The following is an 18682-nucleotide window of genomic DNA, read 5'->3' as shown; positions in this document are numbered from 1 at the left end:
GACGCCTGATCATTGCTTCGGAGCACCATGCAGCGTTATTTAAGGGGTCAATGAGCTGGCTCTTCACAGTGAGGGTATCGATCCCGATGGCTTTGGCTGCAATCAATGCCTTCCTGGAAATAGAGAGAGAGTGTCTGTGTGTGTGTGTGTGTGCTGGGACTGGTGGCTGTCACTGGAGAGGTTGGAAGACTATGAGATGCATGCAGATCATGTAGTTATGCAGTCAGTGTAAAATAAAGAAAAGAAAAACAAGAAGTCCCTCGTTAGCAACCAGAGTTAAATAAAGGATTTCAAGGCTGCAGCATCTGTATGCATGGAGCTCTACACCGTCTGTTTTCTGTGATTTGTCTGCTTTCCAGCATGAGTTGATGAGTTGTGTTGAAGCCAGTATATAATATCAAGTGCAGAGTTAGGATATGAAAAGAGCTCGCAGCCGAACTGGCAGTGAATTTAAGTTTCGCCAGGAGTCTTGCCTATATGGTTTTGTTGAAGCTGAAAAGGAAACAGAGAATAAAATGGAAAATTTGAATTGATAGCAAGCCTAAACACACACACACACACACAATGGCTCAAACTGCCAACAGGGTATTTTGAATTCAAACAGTGTTCGCCCATAACAGCTTTTTATTCAAAACAAGACCCCATGGTATTGGTATGGGCCGCAGCCTCTCCAAACATGAGCAGGAGAGATAAACGCGTGTGCCAGCGCGAGTTTGTACATCTTTGCTTGTGTGCGTGCGTGTATTGTTTGTATACAAAACAATAACTCTTCACCAAATATGAGAGGTGCAGCGCATTGAATACGATGTCCCACACTCCGGAAACATCAACACACTGTCACAGAGAGGAGACGGGGCGGTCGCAGCCTCGGCACAAACAAGCCGGAGCGGAGCAGCAAAGATTGTTGACAGCTAAGTTGATTCAAAGTGAATTTTGGGTCAAGAGGAAAACTTGAGCTGCTCTGTTGCCTCAGAGGCAGCATGACAACAATATGAAAAATAGTCCAATTTTGTCTGGAAGACTAAGTCTATCTTGTTGAATTCCATTTCGGCTGATTAATGTCTCCGTGCCGTCCCCAGCGCAGCGATACAGCATAAACTGCCGCGGCTTTTCAATTCCAGATGTAATTGACTGTGTGTTTTTCATGGAGCTGCAGTGGCCATTAATTTAGCACATAAAAGCAACACATTAATTGTGGGACAGGTTAGAAAGCCTGCTTGCAGTAATCAATTAGATGATAAATAATGAATGAAAATGCAGCCCGGCGAAATTCAATTATTTATCGTCGTCACTTCTTCCCTGGAGGAACTTCCACATCTGTGTCACAGCTCAGGTAAATTATTGGCTCAACATCTTCACCACAGACGTCTGCAGGCAAAACCACCAGCCACAATGCACATATTTACACATGCATGGGTGCTATGCATGTTAGAATGCACGTTATCTGTCTGTCCCGGGAAGAGGCGGTAATTGATCTGTTTCTACACATTAAGTGCAACACAGCTAGCTAATGGGCTGGGCCTCTTAGCAGTCATGCGAGCAGAGATTTCGCAGCACTCCCCTCAGAGCAGATGATTGGGGAGGATGAATGGCCACCAGGGCCTGGCCAACTGCTCCTCGCTCCCCGCTCCTCCTCGCCCACAAATAGCCCCTTCCTGACTTAAATGTATCATTACGGCTGCAGTGCATGTCCTTTTGCTCGCTGTGTGGGTAATGGAGCCCAGTCTCGCTGGCAGCCGAGACGTCCTTCAGCCGTCAATCAAAAGAACGTGTCCAGGCACTGTTCCTGGGAGATGCAATGATGATATACTGTCGAGTGTAAAAAAAACTATATTGAGTTTATGCCAAAGTTGCAGTCATGACTTGCAACATTAAGTTTTCTCTGCTCAAACTCTGCTTTCACCTCCTTTTTCTTCCTTTTTTATCTAATTTCTGTCCCTTTTCTGTCCTCAGCTTTATGTGCTTTATCTTGGTTGTAGCATAATTCCATCTGCCTGCCAGCTGACTGCATGGCTTCTCTCTCTCCCCCCTCCCACCCTTTGTATTCTGGATTGGTGCTACTCTAAGCTGCACACAAAGTGAGCTTGCCCTGGGATAAAGGAGTCAGCTCACAAACTCCACCTGAGGTAGTTACGCTTCACTGTGCGTCTGGAAAGAGGGGACGCAAACAGAGTGTTCCCCCCGGGCCTGTGGGAGAGTCTGTGTTCACAGCATGCCGCCGGCAAGGGGAGTTCATACATCTTAGTGTTTGGGTGACAGAGTTCTTTCTCTCCATCTCTCACTCTCTTCTCTGCCTCTGCAGGCGATTGAAGATCACATACAGTACACCACCAATCAAAACACTATGCCTGATGAAGCGAGCCGGAGATATCGGTGCCCTCTGTCATTTTTTCGCTCCCTTTCAGTCTTCACAATGACCATTTTTGTTGCAGTGTCTCTCGAATCTGAGTTCATGGTCCCTCGCGGCTGCAAGAGGCAGAAGCATCCACACAGAAACTCTCCAGGGCTTTTTCAAAGAAAGCTTCCATCTGTCCCCTGACGATGAAAAATAATCCAGTATGTAAATGAAATATTGTTCCTTTCCAACTCTTTTTTTTATCTGCTATTAGGAATGTCATTTGTTCTTTTCTCCCTCAGTTATGAAGGGGTAAGATTAAAGAATGGACTGCGATTTCCCAAGATTGATTGCTCTCAGGCGATCGCAAGTTGGAATTATGATTCCTTCTGTGAATTCATCCATTTGATTTGATTCTCTGCATGAAATGCTCTCAATACCCACAATCCCACGGTGCAGTTAGGGACTTAAAAAGCAGCGAGGACGAGTATGACCAGCAGTTGACTGACGGCTCACTGCTGCTGCTGTTGTGATGCAGCTTGTGTCGTATGGCTCATGATCAGCCTGTATTACTGTTCTGCGGTCGATGCCGTCGCTGTAGGTGGTGTTGTGAAGTCGGAGAACACATTCAGATATGGCAAGCGAGATCAAACGATGATGGCTGGACAAAAACAAGCCCTACCTAGGAAAAACCGACGTTCGCGAAAATCAATCATAAGTGTTTTACAACTGTGCATTGCAACAGTCGCTGCCTGGGTTTTTGGAAATCCATTCGCCTATCACTCAGTCACTACCCACGGTCTGAGCTTAAAGTCTGCCTGCCCAGTCATGCAGGAAATACAATATCTGTGTGGTCTCGCTGTGCTTTATAATCCCAGGGAAAGACTGTAGTGTTCAGTACACACATTCTTTTGAAGTCATTTGCAGCTTCACAGTTACACATGCTCACGCAAGCTACAGCTCAGGATGTTACACGTACAGGCTAGACACGTTAAAAACACTATAGAAAATATACTGTGTACATGTGAGCCATATTGTGTAACTGCGAAGCTTATAATGTCAGAGAGGTGTTAATGCAACTTTATGAAGCCCTAGTTTGTGTTTTTTTCATACAGTGTTTTGAATGTAGACAATAAATCATAGATTAAACTTCTTCTGTTTTCCTCCAAAAATGTCAAACACTAATGAGTTCCAGCTTCTTGGGCGAGAAGATTTGCTACTTTGCTTCTTTTTGAATCTTGTGATAGTAAACTGAGTATGTTTGGGTTTTGGGTGTGCGGTGTGCGGTTAGGAGGGGGACCTTACAACATAATGCCAGGCTGTACACAACCTGGCCTACACTATCGCCTCTCTGAGGCAGTCTTAACCAAAATGCAGCCCTCACTTACTGTCGCTATTATGTATTGCATGGATTGACGGATTATTAGACAACGGGCCCCTGAGAACAGACATGTAAAAAGACCCCACCCCACCTAGATAAAGGGTCACGCCCAGATTCAAAGAGACAGTGTTTGTGATTGTTTTGTGTCCTGTCCTGTGTAATTGTTGTTGTTTTTTTGTCTCTTGGTGATTGCTTTGTGTCTCTTTATAGCTGTTCTGTGTCTTTAGTTTTCTGCGTCTCTTTGTAGTGATTTTGTGTCTCTTTATGATAGTTATTTGTCCCCTTGTAGTTGTTTTGTGTCTTTAGTGTTTTGCATCTCATTGTAGATGTTTTGTGCTTCTGTGATAGTTTTGTCTCTGTGATAGTTTTGTCTCTCTTTGAAGTTTTTGGGGGTTTTTTTGCCATTTTTGATACTTTTGAGTATCTGTGGTAGTTTTGTGTCATCTCAGTTGTTTTTCTTGTCACCTTGTAGTCGTTTAATGCCTCTTTGTGGTACTTCTATTTCTCCTTGTGGCTACTTTTGTGTCTTTTTGGAAATGTTGTGTCTCTTTGCAGTCATAAGATTGACTGAGACAAAGAAATGTGAACTTTAAATAGAAGCCCTGGCCCCCTGACACCTACTGTGCCCAGTAGGCTCGTTCAGTAATACATCCATGATTGCAGGGCTGTCAAACTGGATTGCTTTACGTTGGACGGATGTTGCTGTTACTGTGTCCATCCACTCATTGTTCTTATTTTAAGCTCTGCAGCAATTGCTGCTCTCTTATACCCTCTTGATACACAGATACAAACATTTATTTAATTACCCTCAGACGTCTACAGTATTTAGTGAGTTCTCGTGACTAAATAGCTTGTTTAATGTTTATACACCCCTCATTTGTTCTTGTCTTGTTTTTCTTGCAGAGTCCTTTATTATTCGCTTTGCAGCTGTCTTCATTTCCCCATGTGGGTCATTAGTTAGATATTCTACCCCTGGGACCCACCCAGTATAACCTGCTTTCTCCAGCTGGGAGTTGATATGAAACATTTACATGAACATTTTAATGGTAGCTGCTCAGGTAAAGCAGAGAATTAGTCACTTACTGCCCTTGCTCAGACTATATTTAAGTCACACTTGGAAACCTTCTTTAGTCGGAGAAAATGTGCCGCTGTATGTGCATGACATTCATATCAGTCTATATTCTGCTTCCTTCTGTCCGAGGTAATGTCCAGGTGAAGATGAACGCTGACTTTACAAAAAAGGATTTTGTATTCGCACTCCCCGGTGGCTCTTGGATAGTGAACCCATCACTCTGAGTAGGTTAGAAATAGGATTATGGCGCATTCTGACAGTCGGGGGTGAAAAAGAGTTTGATTTATTGGTTAATATGCGTGCAGACTTAAGCCAACAGTTCTGGGCCTGTTCCCAAGTAGAGAGGTGTGTAGATCAGGTATTAACTCTGCTGAAAGGCCAGAAGTGGTCTTTTCTGGAAAGTAGGACAGCTGCCATATTTGCAGGAAGGTATTTTATCAGCAGGTGACAGTAGCCAGGCGGTAGATGTCACGCTGAGTAGGTGCAAATGTGGTAGAAATGAATAGAACCTCAACGTGTGAGGGCTCAGATTTAAAGACGCTGCTGTGCACGATGAAAGACCGAGCACTGTGCATTGTTACTACTTCTCTCTATTTATCTAGACTTCCATATTTGTAAGAGCCAGGATATTAAGAAAACATGCTTTGTAGGTCCCCTTATTGATTCTTAAAGGGTAATTGCACCAATTTTACACATTAAAGTGTGTTTACAGGTCTTGGGGAGCGTGAAATACGTATACAGTCTTTTGTGGCTCCAGAGGAAGCTCCATGTAATCTGATAAATTACTTCCAGTGATGTCACTCAGTGACTAACTTGCATTGTGGGTAAGGTAGGTGCCAGGTTTATAAGGAAGAAGAATCATGGAATAAAACCAGTGATATCTCTGTTTCTGCTGTAGTCCAACACTGTGATAGGAGCGCAAGTGGACTGCTTTTCAAAACCACGAGCCCACATAACCCAAAATGTAACTTAGCCACTGAGCGACATCACTGGAGACAATTTATCAGATTACATACACCTCTTCTTTTGTTCAGCTTTTTTCTTCTTTTGCCATTCCTCCCTGCAAAATGTTACTCTTATCTGGTGCTAAAGAAATGTTAATTTTCTCTCTTGTCCTTTGTGTCAATGACTAAGGCTACAGGAAGCTCTAGCTCCTTCAGCAAACAAAGCCTTTAAGTGTTCAGACAGAACACAAAGTGAATTTTAGACCGATTTCATACAAAGTTGATGGACGGAAAAAGAGAATAATTCTAGGTGAATACTGGCTTCCCATTTCATCTGTAAACACTTTGGCTTGCCAGAGGCTACCTAGCTGACCTAAGTCTGCTGAAAAGTGTTTGTCTTCAACATATTTTTTCTCCTTTCCTTCCTTCCTGTGATCTGCAACATAAAAAGCAGAATAGGAATTGATAAAATCTAAACAAGAACTAACTCATATCGGTCTTTTCCTCCTCTTTTCGGCGGTGGAGCAGCGTCAGCCCAGTGGGCTTTGGTTTCCAGCTGGTTTTGGTCTGATTAGCACAGGGAGATGGGCCGATGTATCACTCCATTAGGGGCAGAGAGAGGGGTTGCTGATCGTTGCCACTCAGCCATTACATGCCGTCATGAGATACTCCCATTTTGCCCATTTTCTGCATCCCCCCGCCTCCTCAAATCACTCTGTTGTGGAGATGCAGTTGATCAGACTGGCAGAAGCTTTCACCATCCTCTGTCTCTCCTTTACAGAGACACTCACACAGAGCTACAGCTAATGTTTATTTTGAATGTTGGTAGTTTTTTCGGTTAATCATTTACTTTTTGATAGTTATGTCTCACCTCAATTGTTGTCTGTCTTCATTTTCATTGTTATTTGTTTGTTTTATGTCTGCAACCGACAAGACTGTGCTTGTCTTGGCCAGGACTCTCTTAAAAAAAAGATTTTTAATCAGTCAAATATAGGTTAAAAGACTATATATAATGCCACAAATAATGACAAATGGCCATCACAGTTTTCTGCAGCCCAAGATGATTTCTCCAACCAGCAGTCCAAAATCCAAACAGGTTCAGTTTAAAATGATATAAAACAGAGAAAATCATTAAATACTCATATATTAAGAAGCTGAAACCAGCAAACATTATACATTATTGTTTAAAAAAATTACCCAAAATGATTCATTGAATATTTTATTCATCCTTTATTTAACTGCATAGGTACCACTGAGGTTGGTAGACACTGAGTAGACCTGAACAATGAAAAACCTGCAGACAAATAAATCAGGTAATGGATAAAACAATAAAAAAAAAGGCTAAAACAAAAAGTCTCTTAATCACTGCAATGCAACTATTGTAATAAACAAGGTCATTTTTGAGGAAAAATACTAAATATTTTTTCAGCTTCTAAATTATGAGAATTTGCTGCTTTTCTTTGTCTTGCGTTATAGTAAACTCTAATTTCTAACTCGAAATTGTAAAGCCTAACAATAACAAAATGGTAATGGAAAGAAGAGAAACAATCTGATACCCTCATTCAGCCCATTTTGTACTATTGTCTGACATTTTATGATCCAATCAATTGAAAGACAAAATACAAGACAGATTAACGGACAATTAAAGTAATGGTTAGCTGCAGAACTAAAGAAAATACAAAAAGGAGGATAAAGAAAGCTTTGAGCAGAGACTGTTAACACAGGAGTCATTTAACACAAAATGTACAGCTGTCCTGGATCCTCCACAAATGTCAAAAACTATTCATTTAAATTAATTTATTCCAAGTGGCTGAAGCAGAAATAATGAAGGCTTTCGTTCCCTCTTCAGTCCGTTTGTCAGGGACAGAACAGATACATGTCTAGTGATCTGAGATAATGACGCTTATAATTAAAAATTAACTTTTCTGTGGATCAAATGTTTGATTAATTGACCTACATACACACTTTTTTCTGCCCAGACACAAAGTTTTTCTTCGTTCCATCATCTTTCTCAACCTCACACACACACACACACACACACACACACACACACACACACATTTACCCACACTGTGATAAGTGCTGCTGTGCTTTCTGACATGAGCTTCCAGCTGGAGCTGGCAGGTGTCAGTCAAATGTTCCCATTAAGATGGAAATGATGAATTCACTAAACAGCAGGAAGTGTTTGACAGGGCAGAAGCCGGCTCAACCGCCTAACTCGGCCCTGCGCTGACATTTTCAATCAGCAAACAAGCCGCATCACTCGACTGCAAACACCTGATTCATCTGGTAGTTTGAGATGTAGCACGATGCAGTCTGACGGGGGGGGATGCGTTTCGGTCATCTATCCGCTTCAAAAGCTATAATTGGACAATCGGAGTGCGGCTGTAGTCAAAATAATTGCGAGTGTAGCCATTGTGACGGTCTACATTTTAATAATTACTGCAGCAAAAGCATGATTCCTGCCACCAATTATCATAATGGTCACTGCTATCCCCAAAAGTACTGTATTTGTCTTAGAAATGTACATTAGCTGATGATCACAGTGGGAAAAAGTGGGAGTCCTCCATCCTCTTCCTCTCTTGGTACAGCCCAGAGTTTCCACGGCGAACTGAAGGCAGAGCATCGTACGAGATTAAGGCAACTAGACGCCGAGATACAGCGCGTATTTGTTTTGATGTCTTCACATTGCATAAAAGAAGGTGGCAGCCATTCAATGGTCTACCCATCTACCCATGATGCTCTGGGGCAGATCCCTGCCATCAGCCACTTCAGTTTCCCTTCTCTGTGCCGCATTGTGGCATTTCAAAAAGCATCAAACATCCCAAAGTGAGAATGTATCCGCTTTATCTCCGTACGCTCATTCAGGAGCAGATCCTTCGAGCTTTTTGATGTCACGCTTTGTTGTTTTTGTTGTTTTTTTATTCCCTTGAAATATGAAGCTGCGGAAACTTGCCAGCTTTTTTAAAAGAGGATGTGTGTGGCCATAGTTCACTGCAGACAGTCGGAGCCAGTCAGCAGAATCTCACCGTGATGTGTACAAACGATGTCCAGAACAGACGTTTCTATGCCCTCAGAGGTGTTACAAGATGGTTGCTTGATGGAAATAAGTAAAACCTATTGTTCTGCTGTAGGAACCAGAATAATATTCATTTTTCTGACTTTTATTTTTCACTCTTTTTCTTGTGAAACACTGTATTGGAGGAAAAATCAGTCATTTGTGAAACTGCTCTGTACTTCCTGAAGGGATCACAGGATAAATCTGAGAGGTTTGCAAGATGATTAATAGGAGTGGAAAGCAAAAGAAACATATTTCTAATTCTCAAAGTTTTTACTGGCCTCTATTTTATAGTTTTTTACTTTTGAACTAAAGGGAAATTAAGCAAGAACCGCTCTTACCTTGAACCGGTCACAACTGGTGGACAGACTTTTCGCAGTGTGTGACAAGGGGTCACAAGTAGAAGCAAAAAAAGTTATGAATCTTGGTCCTGAGCATTGTTTCTTATATTTGACCTATTTGATTTTAAAATGAACCAGCGTTAATTCTCATCACAGGTTATGGCCATTATTCTGCACACAGGGCTCAGCTGTGACCAATTTTACCCCTTCTCAGCTTGTCTTTGTGAACAGGCCTGAAGACATTAAAGTATCCACTATTTCAAAAGTAAAAAGCCCCTGAATCCAAGAATCCTGAACACTGTTGCTGATAATAAATTCATGAACTGAAACTGATGAAGGCTTGAGGACCAAAACACTGTCACTGAGATGAGTATAAGTGATATAAAATCCCATAAAATAGTGTCAAAATGCCCATCACAGTGTCCCAGAACACACATTTATATTACAGTTGACAGATCAATATATTCTGTACTATTCAACCAGCAAATCTTCACATTTGAGGAGCTGCAAGCATTTGTTTTTGTCATTTTAGCTTGAAAAATGAATCTGTGACATGAATTGATTGGTACCAATTAATTTCCTGGTGAAACTGTTTTTAGTGCTAGTCAAGAGCTTTGGACTATCGATGCTGTCGATTTGTACGACATTGTGGTGAAATTTGTTGAAATTGTCTCAGAATAACAAAAAAAAAAGTCATGAAAAAATCTCCATTTTGTGAAATGTGTTTTTCTTATCCTTTTTGGGAAGACAAGGCAAGTTTATTTAATATAGCACCATTCAGACACAAGGCAATTCAAAGTGATTTACAGAGACTTGTATTAAAACAAAGACACTGAGGCATTAAAAACATTTTCAAATTGCATTTAAAAGAAAAAACAATAAAAACAGAAAGCAAAAATAAATAGTTACAGATTAAAAAATGCATTTTAAAGACAGTTAAAACAAAAGGAAGCAAATAAAAAGTTACAGACTTCAAGAAGTTATGTATAGACCTTTTTGGAAAGCCGCAGTAAACAGTAACTGATTGAAATGAGCTGACCCTGATGACCTGTGATACAGCAGTAAGATTATTAAAATCTATCCTTTGACACACAGGAAGTCAGAGCAGTGATTCAGTCGTCTTCTGACCCCTCAGATTTATCTCTGGACCCCCTGCGGTGTACGCACCCCCTGAGGCTGTGAACCACTCATACAGTGTCTGTCCGTTTGCATTAGTGCTGCTTAATGATCGCACATCATGTTCAAAATTTAAAGTGACACGTATGATCACCACCTCAGACGTGATCTTTTCATTAACCTGTAATTACATCCCAGGAGCCGACGGGAAACATCACCGCCGTTCTGCCCGACTCCACCTGCTTCCTCCACATCATTGCCTCAAAGTGAATCCAGAACACGTCAATTCTCCGCAGCCAATTCCACCACTGTTTCTGCTCCCCTTGAGCTCATTTACCACCAATTCCCCTTCCATCATGCCAAACTGTTTTTGGAGGCCGAGATTGGGCCAATTCCTGCTAGCACGACATTTCATTACAGCCAAGAATTGAACACATGGCGACCTCCGCTCAGCTCTCAGCCACCATATCAGGTCAAGGCTTCCTTCTTTCTTCCCGGAAAAAAAGATTTTTATTTTTCACAGCCAACTGTCTAAGAGCTGTGGCTGCACAATCACCGCTCTCATAATGATATCAATCAGAGCCAATCAGAGCCAATCAGGATGCTCCCCTTTGAAGTTGCATGCTAATTTAAGCCCTAATGAACCCCGTCTTAGTATGATTTTGTCGCCAGCCCCGTGATTGCATTGATCAAGTTAACCTGCGTTGTAGCTCAGTGGGGGGAACATGTCTTGATTTGCCTGTCAGACGTTCATGGGGAGAAAATGTCTTCGCAGCTTCAAAGCGGAGAGGCTGGCTGAAACCGGCAACGACTAGCAGTGACTGGGCAGAGTGCCAGTGTAGTGGGGCTGGGAAGTGCTTTCTTTTTGTGCCAAACACTGTTTTGGCACCGTCCATATCCTCACATTCTGCCCACGGAGCACGGACACAGAGTCTGGCATTCGTTCAAGGTATCACAGAGAGTAGGGAGAAAAAAGCTCTTCCTCTCTCATGCTTCACCAACCCCCAAACTTTTGACCCCACCCCTCAGTACTTCTGTAGCTTTGTGTGGTGTGGTGAGCTGACAGCGCTGGTGGAAGAGGTGTTCAGATCATTTACTCAAGTCAAAGTAACAGCGCCATGATATAAAAATACTACAACAGAGGTCCTGCAGCCAGAATTCTACGTCTACACATCTTTTTATTCCCAAAATGTACTACTTGTGTTTTCACTTGTGTCCATTTGTTGGTTTGTCAGCAGGATTACACAGAAGCTACTAATTGGATTTTCACAAAACTTGGATGTAAGATGGATCTCGGCCCAGAATAGATTCTGTTTAGTACTTTTGATGCCGTAATGCGTCATTTCCCGCAGAATAACGCACGGATCTGTTTAGGATTGTATTTAGGTGGCCGGTATCTATGAGTGAGTACAATTTGATGCAGATCTGGTGAGGTTAATTTATAGTTTAGCAGTTTAAAGTGGAGGAGATTGTTGGGCCGTGGCAGAGTGCCATTCAAGTTGGTGTGTTATACGACTCGATTAATTTTATTAATGCATCGAATGTAGGGATTTTGATGCTTGAGCTTGTCGAGGTTGAGTTAATTTTCATTACCTTATCTACTGTTAGGTAGTTCAGAGTTTAATAATGTAATATATTTTATGAGATGATCAAATCTCAATCATAGAACGTAAAAAGTCCTTACCTTATAGAAAAAGCCAGGGACACTTTTCTATGCACTGATGAGAACTGTGAGATGAGATTGAAGCTGCAGTAGCCGTGAATCAAGATTATTATCAAACAAATGTACTGAATTTGTTTGATAATGACTGCAGATAAACGTTTTTCACCACCATCCCAAAAAAAGATTTTAACCGTCCCCAAGTGAATGTAAACCATCCGAAAAGTTTCTTTACGTTGTTGTTATTGTCCATAGTCGTTAGGTAATGACAAGAATCAGAAACACCAGGCGTAGACGCAAATGCACAACTCGCAGGCGGTTCATGTTTTCCAGAAAGACAGTCCTTACTGAAGGTTGGTTTGGTACACAGGAAATCAATCAGCGTGGCAAACAAAACACAAAAGGCTAAGCAGAGTCAAGGTAAGGGCCAAAAAACAGGGTCAAAAACACTAGGAGGCAAATACACTAGGAAGAATGCTTGAACGCTTGCTACGAAGGGCGAAGACAAACTAGCAGAGAGAGCAGGGAGCACGCAGACTATATACACAAGGGAGGTGGGGATAATTGGACACAGGTGTAACACATCATGGAGGGGCAGACGATCACAAGGGTGGGAAGGGGATCTGAAACGAGAGGAGAGTTAGACACCAAAATAAAACAGGAAGCAAAACTGAAAAGATAAAGGAAAATAAAAACGTGACGTTAAGTTCAGACGACACACGACGAGTTAAAGTATTCAAGGTACAAACAAAAGTTTAAGATGTTAACGCGTCATATTCTTGATGGCCTAGTGTTGAGTAGACAGCCATTGATAGTAACAACATTTCAATCCCCCCAATGGAGTCCTGACACTGGTGGAGGTGGTTGATGACTCTTCTGAGACAGATGGGCTGATGAAACCATGAAGCGGATGAAGCTGTTGAATCTATGATGACTCGGCGGTGATGTGGAGGTGGAGGGTTCCCGTATTTTTAAAGACAGCAGCAAGATGACAGGCTAACAATCATTTTATACTGAACCTAACCTAACCAAAACATATCATATGTAATTAAAAAGTACTGATAAAATCTAGCTACCTCAGCATTTTACTTCAGTGCTGTATTGTAGAAAATGTGCTCTTTTTTACCTCTCATTGGCAGGTTTACAACAATGTTGGCCTGACTGAATTTAAGCTCCGATATTTCTCAGAGGATTAATAAATGTAACCTAATCCTGCTTTTACAAATGACAAATTGAATAAAAGATGTTCTGAACTGTTCACAACCAGCCAAGTACAATATATGGAAACTGTGTCTGAGTGTGTCCGTTGTATTTTAGAGAGGGAGTAATAAAAATACGAAAAGGAGAAAAAATCTTTCTTTTTATATAATTAAGCTGTAACAGTGAGGTGTTCACTGAGGCACATTTGCTGCCAGACACTCAGGCCACTTTAATTGCCATCTACAGGTGAAAACAGCTTCTGCTGTCGACACACTCGAGCGGATCCAAACGTCTAATGGCCTCTCCAATGTTTTTATTCTCTGACTTTTTAAGTTCGAGTGAGCATTTAAGCTGTTTCTGCGACTGTCTGCTAATTGGGATGTTCGAGGCTGTGGCAAATTGGTCGATCAGTGGTGTAAGAAGTCGTACTGAGAGGGAAGAATAAAGAGAAAGGGAGAACGCAAGTGACAAACAGGGCCGCGGTGAGAGGGTTCGCAGCTGCCAAGCAGGTAGCTGCCCTCGCAATGTGACACATCTGCCACCTCAAACAAGGTGCACCGAGGAGCTGCCAACTACCACCACTCCAGCTTTTTCTCACACTCCCACGAAGACAGGTGAGCTCTTCTCACACGCCACTGCTGTTTGAAATAAGCCGTAGCAGTGCCAGGTGCTGCTGAAGAGAAAAGAAAAGGAAAGGAAGAAAATAAATGTTAATCCTCCTGTGTGGACTTTACGGTGGCAGGAGTGACAGCATGCCTTCCCAGGAGACACGTTGGCTCTGCTATTGTCACCGCTATGGACACAGCAGCCCTCTGAAATTAATACAAGCTGACCAGCAGCCTGCTCTCTCGGCCTCGATGGGGACAGCAGGCTTATTCGGGCTGACAGAACCTGTGACTTGTCCCAGCAAAGCCTGGATGTCCGGGCTGCACAGGGACATTAACAAAACGACACTCTGCATGAAGCACTCGCTTGATTATCACTGACTTTGGCTTGGTTAAGTGAAATAAGCGCACCAAGGTGACTTTCACAAAGCACCGACTTGTCTAGATATGTCTGATAGTGGCTTTATTAAAGAATATACACACATATCCATCCTTGAATTAACACACCGAGTGCTGCTTCTCTTCTGTGCAGGATTTCCTCTGTTGTTACGGAAAGAGAAATAATTGGTAATGTAGCGCTGCATTAGGCTGATTGTTTTCTACGCATCAGTAAATAGCATTTAAACATCTGACTCCCAGCCCGGAGCCAGCCACTGATTCACATAACAGCAGTGGCACTCAGATGTGACAAATCCAGCCAAAGCATGCACAACTGAACACACACACACACACACTTTGTGAGGGCTAAAGTCAAGCCCTTTCTGCAGTGTTGTTCTGCTGGCCCATCGATTGAGGACCTCCTGATGCGATCAACAGCTGTCTCTCAGCCGAGTGGCGAGCTGATGGCCGCCTGGTGTTGTTCTGCCTCAGTGTTGCCCGTCAGGGTCAGCCCCCCCTCACCACCCATCAAAACCCCTCGCTATGTGCACACTTCGACACCGAGCTGAGTAACACTGATGCTCCTCACAGACGGTGGGCTGCCTGTGAATGGTAGCATGCTGGTGGGCGGTGTTAGCCAGTTAGCTCGGACTTCACGGCCTCTCTGTGCCAGTCCCAGTGACTTCTGTTCACACAGTTTGTGGAATATTTTCACTGCTCACCTTCAGAGAGAAAAGGCAGAGTTGTATATTTTATCTGAGCAGGCTGACAAATATATTCTGTTCCAGGCAGGATATTGATTTAGTGCATCGGACTCCGGCTTTCTAGATAATTCAGCAGCCTCGCATTTGTTGCGGAGCCTCACATCCCTCTTCTCTCCGTATCCTTTTCCTCCTCATCCTCGTTCATTCAAAGCCGAGGGCCTGATGTATAAAACTATGCAGAGTTGCAACTAAATCCCTGTGTAGATTCATCAGTGACTTTGTTTACACAATCAGAGCACACAGCACATTCTTTACATTAGGTTTATGAAGCTGTGTGTATGACGATCAGTTTTACAAACCTTAATGATGAAGAAACTGGGCGTTCGAGACTCATTTCTCCCATAGTTAGCCAGAAATGGACATAGACTGAATTAACTGTTTGCATTAGAGCTTGACAATACATCAGTGGATCTCAGCTTAATGCAGAAGTATCAATAAATGTGACAGTTAATAGGTAACAAGAAATTGTATTAAAAGCAATGCCAGCAGCTGAAAGAAAAACAAAAAACGGTGTCACCATTAAGTAGTTTGTCCACCAGAGAGCATTAACAGGTTTATTTTTACACTGAAAAATGTCCCACTCAGTACAGTCACCTAAAAATCTAAGCACTCAGGATTGATTGTTTATGTTTAAAAAATTACCATTAGCTGAAATATCAATAACTGTGTCAACCTTCAAAATGTGGATTGCCCCGCATCATCAGGGTTCTCCAATGATTTCAGATCAGCTTTCATTACACACGGCTGTGGCTATTTATAGTGTCGATATCGTTTTGGCGATATGATCAGACTGCAGGGAAATCTGGTTTGTTTCTCAAATTAGATCTGAAAGAAGGATAATCACTGTTGCATCACACTGTTATTTGCAAGTGATCAGATTTTTGGTGCAGACATCTCCAACATATCTGCACGGGTCGCTGTGGTAACGACGTAGGCGTTAATTACTCCTTACGCTGGTGACACTGAAGCAGTGATCAATCATCTCGCCCGCCGATCAATCACATTGTCAAGTCGCAAATTATTTCGGTGCGACTCCACGGACTGTTGTTTTCTGCATCTTCTTCCATAAAGCTCTGCTAGTAGCAGCATGGATTCTGCTCGGCCGCTCTGATGCACTTTCTGGACTCTGGATTTGACATCATTGAGTGTCAGAGCACCACACATCTCTTCCTTTTTCTTTTATCATGCAAATTCCTCCTCTCCCTCTACTGTTGCACTTCCTCTTCATCATGGCACTTGTCGAGCAGTAACTTCTAATTAGCATCAAAAGGCCATGTCCCATGCAATATCTATGAGGTCTGACATTTGTGGCCAGACAGGGATCCCTCAGATGACCCCGGGGCTTCGCACATGGAGGGGCCTGGGAAATATCAGACACCATTACTCACCATCTTGTAAGAATATTCAGCCCAGCGTCTTCAGCCCAGAGATATCCAAGTTCCTGTGATAGGTCAAAACTCCAAGCACTCCTCTTACGAAGATGAGTGTCAGAATGATTTATGGTTGTTTGTGTTGTTGGTCATGCCTGTAGCTGTCTTTTATTCAGCTGGTGCAGTGCAATCTCCTTTTCTAGTTAGCGGGCCGACGACAGCTTCAACAGGCGTGTTCACTTTTCTTACTACGTCCAAGATGAGAAATCCCATGTAACACAAGTCACGTTAGTACAAATTCAACAACACCCCGAGGTAAAACTGGGCTGAATCGTACTGGCATGTTCCAGGAGAAATGGCTAAGGGCCAGTGACCACAGTCTCACTGGTGGTAATCTCAGGTGGAAAAACCTACAAGCCAGATGCCCTCAAGCATGGCTCTGCTCTGGCATTGCCTCAGTGGGCACACAGTCGATATTGTACCATTGTTACCAGGGCTGCCCATGTTGCCCCTGCTATTTTTTTTTTTTATATAGTCAAACTTACATTTTTCAGCCACTGCATGTCCAAACTTCCCAGTTTTACAAATGAAAGTCTGCAGTGATGAAAAAAATATTGGGAAATTCCAAGTGGATAGAAGCAAACTGGAATGTAAAATATGCAGCAGCTTGCTGTAGTAGTTTAATTATGAAATTTGAGCTGGTCTAACACTTTGCTGATATGACTGACCTCCTTTCTCTTGAGCTCAAAATAGCTCACTCCCACTGCCTGAATCCTGCACCTGGGTCTTTTGGCAGGAGTCAAGCAAATCTGATCAGCCTTCCTAACATCATTTTGCCTTCAAATTGATGAAGCATGTCCAACCCCGAGCAACGATCCTTTTTGCAGTCGAGCTCTGTGTCTGAACTTGAGGCGGGTATTGTGTTGATGCGTGCCAGTGTGGAGACAGAGGAGTGGCAGCAGGATGGATGCCACCCCCCGGTGAGAAAATGAGTGGAATCACAGCATTTTCCACCCAGCTGACACCCAAGACAGATGGAGCTAGCAAACACTGCCGCGCAGCCCCAGCCAAAACCATGGCAACAGCGTGTACGCAGCAAGAGAAAGCCTGCCAGGCCAATCAGAGAGGAGAACGCATCGCCACCTAAGTAGGTCCCTGAGGTAGACTCAGAGAGGATGATGGCCTAGCGGATGGAGGTTGGAGCTGAAAGAATCAAGAGGATCCATCATAATGTTGGTGGAAGATTGAGAGGAATATAACACCATATGCTTCATATCCTCAGGGATGATTTGATATAGGCTGCAACAACTAGGATTTTAGATCACAGGCAAAATGGCATGTCATCATCATGCCTCTGTAGCGCTTTTAAACAGAAGCAGAGCCTCAAGGCATGTGTGTGGTTGATGTGTTTTTAGGGAGTTGTTTGTTGAGTGCTGTGTGCCTCTCCAGAATCTGAATTCACCTTACTGTATTTCTGTATTGTTGCCTGCAGGGAATTTGTCATTTCACTCAGGGATCAGTTGCACAACTGCAACCTCACAGCTGCTTGAGGTTCAGCGTCTCCATCAAGGGCAATTTGTGTGTGCTCGACCTCAGGCCCTGTAGCAGAATGAAAGTCTGAGTCCACCACCACCTTGTTGACCAAGCAGCTTGTTGTTAAAAGGTGATGTTGCGGTAAAGGATTTACCTGAAAGATTTACAGCATCGGATGATCTATGTACAAAACCCTATTCCAAAAAAGTTGGGACGCTTTGTAAAACAAAACAGAATTTGATCACTTGCTCATCCTTTTTGACATAAACAGGACAAAGACAATATGTTGGATGTTAATTCAACTTCATTGATTTTTGTATGTGCCTATTCTGAATTTGATGCCAGCAAAATGTCTCAAACTATTTCGGAGAGGGGCAACTACACACTGAAAGTTGTGCAATGCTCAAAAAACAACGATAAAAGATATTTTCGTGGATCGTGATTAAAAAAAACACAGTAATTTGACCGTGGTGAACTTTCATTATGGGGATAATCGTGAATATCCTCACGAGTGACAAGAGAAAGGTGTCTAACTCGCTGATGTACAGTCATATCTTGGTGTCCTGTTTCATTTTGAATTGCCTAAGCTTGTCACCACGGCTGAACGTATGGCTTGCACATCTTTGCCGTCACAAAAACAAGTTAAATAGGATGTGTGTGAATCCTACGGATTCTAAACTACTAAACAACAGGATGATGAGGTTACCACCATTTATTTATCCTTCAATTGTGCAGGAAGAGTTTATGAGTTTTGACTACTTATTTAAGATTTTTTTTTTTTGAGGATAATTGTTGCATGAAATTTTTAAGGCTCGGGAACACCGCTTAAAACTGTTGTCGGAAAGCAGAGTTCGTACAATCAGGGTTGTTAAGGATTCTCAGCGTAGAAAATGTACTGGGACAGATATTTAATTTTCTCTGCTGT

At 42.6% G+C, this 18682-nt stretch overlaps 1 protein-coding gene across 2 annotated transcripts in view; it reads left to right on the top strand.

Moving 5' to 3' along the window:
* The window catches only part of LOC141012416 (mannosyl-oligosaccharide 1,2-alpha-mannosidase IA), a 208218-nt gene that overhangs the window by 155641 nt on the left and 33895 nt on the right, over positions 1-18682 (top strand). The gene's annotated exons all lie outside the window — the stretch shown is intronic.

This window comes from Pagrus major, chromosome 17 (genome assembly GCF_040436345.1).
Source record: "Pagrus major chromosome 17, Pma_NU_1.0".
Lineage (NCBI taxonomy): Eukaryota > Metazoa > Chordata > Actinopteri > Spariformes > Sparidae > Pagrus > Pagrus major.
Note: the sequence above shows the minus strand (reverse complement) of the source record. Positions and strands in the feature narration are given on the sequence as shown.